Source organism: Cynara cardunculus, assembly GCF_001531365.2.
Source record: "Cynara cardunculus var. scolymus isolate 2C chromosome LG 3, CcrdV1, whole genome shotgun sequence".
NCBI classification, from domain to species: domain Eukaryota; kingdom Viridiplantae; phylum Streptophyta; class Magnoliopsida; order Asterales; family Asteraceae; genus Cynara; species Cynara cardunculus.
The window spans coordinates 28,504,590-28,506,346 of NC_037530.1; the positions used below are offsets into that span (position 1 = coordinate 28,504,590).

General features: G+C 37.6%; 1 pseudogene; it reads right to left on the reverse strand.

The window, feature by feature from the left end:
* LOC112509107 overlaps positions 1-1,111 on the reverse strand; it is a 2,242-nt pseudogene extending 1,131 nt beyond the window's left edge.
* Positions 1,112-1,757: the final 646 nt, after the last annotated feature.

The following is a 1,757-nucleotide window of genomic DNA, read 5'->3' on the forward strand; positions in this document are numbered from 1 at the left end:
TCCATCATGTTTATTGGCAACCGCCACAACAACTAATTGAAGTTGGTGAGCAAAACAATGGATATAATATGCCGAGCTATTTTCATTCAAGATCAAGGCCTTTAATCCATTGAACTCACCCCGCATATTGCTTGCTCCGTCATAACCTTGCCCTCTTACCTGTTTCAAACTCAATCCATGTTCAGCAAATAAACTACCAATGGCAGGTTTAAGAATTGAAGAAGATATCCCCGTCACATGAACAATACCAAAAAATCTCTCTTTAACAATACCAYRYKCATCAACATATCGTAAAACCACCGCCATTTGTTCCTTCTTAGAAACGTCACTAGACTCATCAACTAGCAATGAGAACACATCATCACCAACTTCTTYACGAATGGATTTGAGTATTTGATTTGCAAAACAAGCAGCAATATMTTTTTGAATACTTGGAGACACCATTTGATTATTCTTTGGAGCATTTTTTAATATAACTTTACCTACATCCTCATTGCAATCACCAATTAAGGCTAATGTTTCCAAGAACATGCCTTTAGAGATAGACATTTCAGATTCATCGTGACCACGAAAGGGCAATGCATTCTTCAACAAGAATCTATAGGCCTTAATTGAAGCATCTAATCGTATTTGGTGCACATTTTTCTCCTTCTCAGTTTGATTATGAAAGGCAACAACAATAGATCGATCTTGGCTCATTAGATCCTCACTTTTCTTAAGTGCTCTATTGTGAAAACTATTGATGTCGCCGACATGAAGACCAAGTCTTTCCGTTTTATTCCAACTATTAAAACCATATGTTACAAAAGCATCACTCCCACATTGTCCTACGTAATGATCTCTAAGSAAATAACAACACAAACAAAAAGCTCTATCCGTTTTTACACTATACTCCAACCAATTAGCATATTGATCAAACCAAGTCGGACAAAAACGTCTTCCTTTACTCCCGACAAATTTTTTTTGGAAATGCATGACCCCGTGGTTGACAAGGTCCTCTAAGCAAGTATTTTCTTCTTATTTCATCCCTTTGATTAGGATGATATTCCGAAATCTTTTTCCTATCGGCCGGATCCCAAGGAAGATCGTTCAAATCAATTTCGCAAGGCATCGAAGGAGCAGAGCTCGATTAAGGTGTTGATGCTTTCCTTTTAAAAAATCTTTCCATTTTTTCTAGCAATAACAATAACAAGATAAAAATCAATGGTTTAGTAACATTTTTATTTGTCTACAAAATTAACCTAAAATTTGACATTTCCATTTGATTTACCTACAAAATTGCCTACAAAATTAACCTATCATTTGACATTTACATTTGATTTGCATTGCATTGCCTACAAAATTGCCAACAAAATTAACCTAAAGTACCTAACTTAAAGCATTTATCACCAAATCACCAATAAGCAATTAACAAACAACAAATTACAAAATCAAAGAAGTAATTTGGAAATTAGAATCTTCACCCAAGAGGCAACTAGCGAGAGGCGAGAGCCGACTGGCGAGAGGCGAAGTCGCGAAGAAGTAGGGCAGTAAGCTGTAGGCAGCGTCGTAGCGATGAAGAAGAAGAAGTGGCCTGAACTGAAGTCTCGTGATCTCGTCTCGTCTGTCCCGCTGTGGCGCTGTCCGTCGTCTTCACTCTCTTTTTCGTGAATCCATCGTTCGTTCAATTGTTCCCATCGTTTGTTGAAATTGAATGGTGAAATGGTAACTGGTAACTTGGTAAGTGAACTAGTGAAGAGGGGCCTCTTACCTCATGA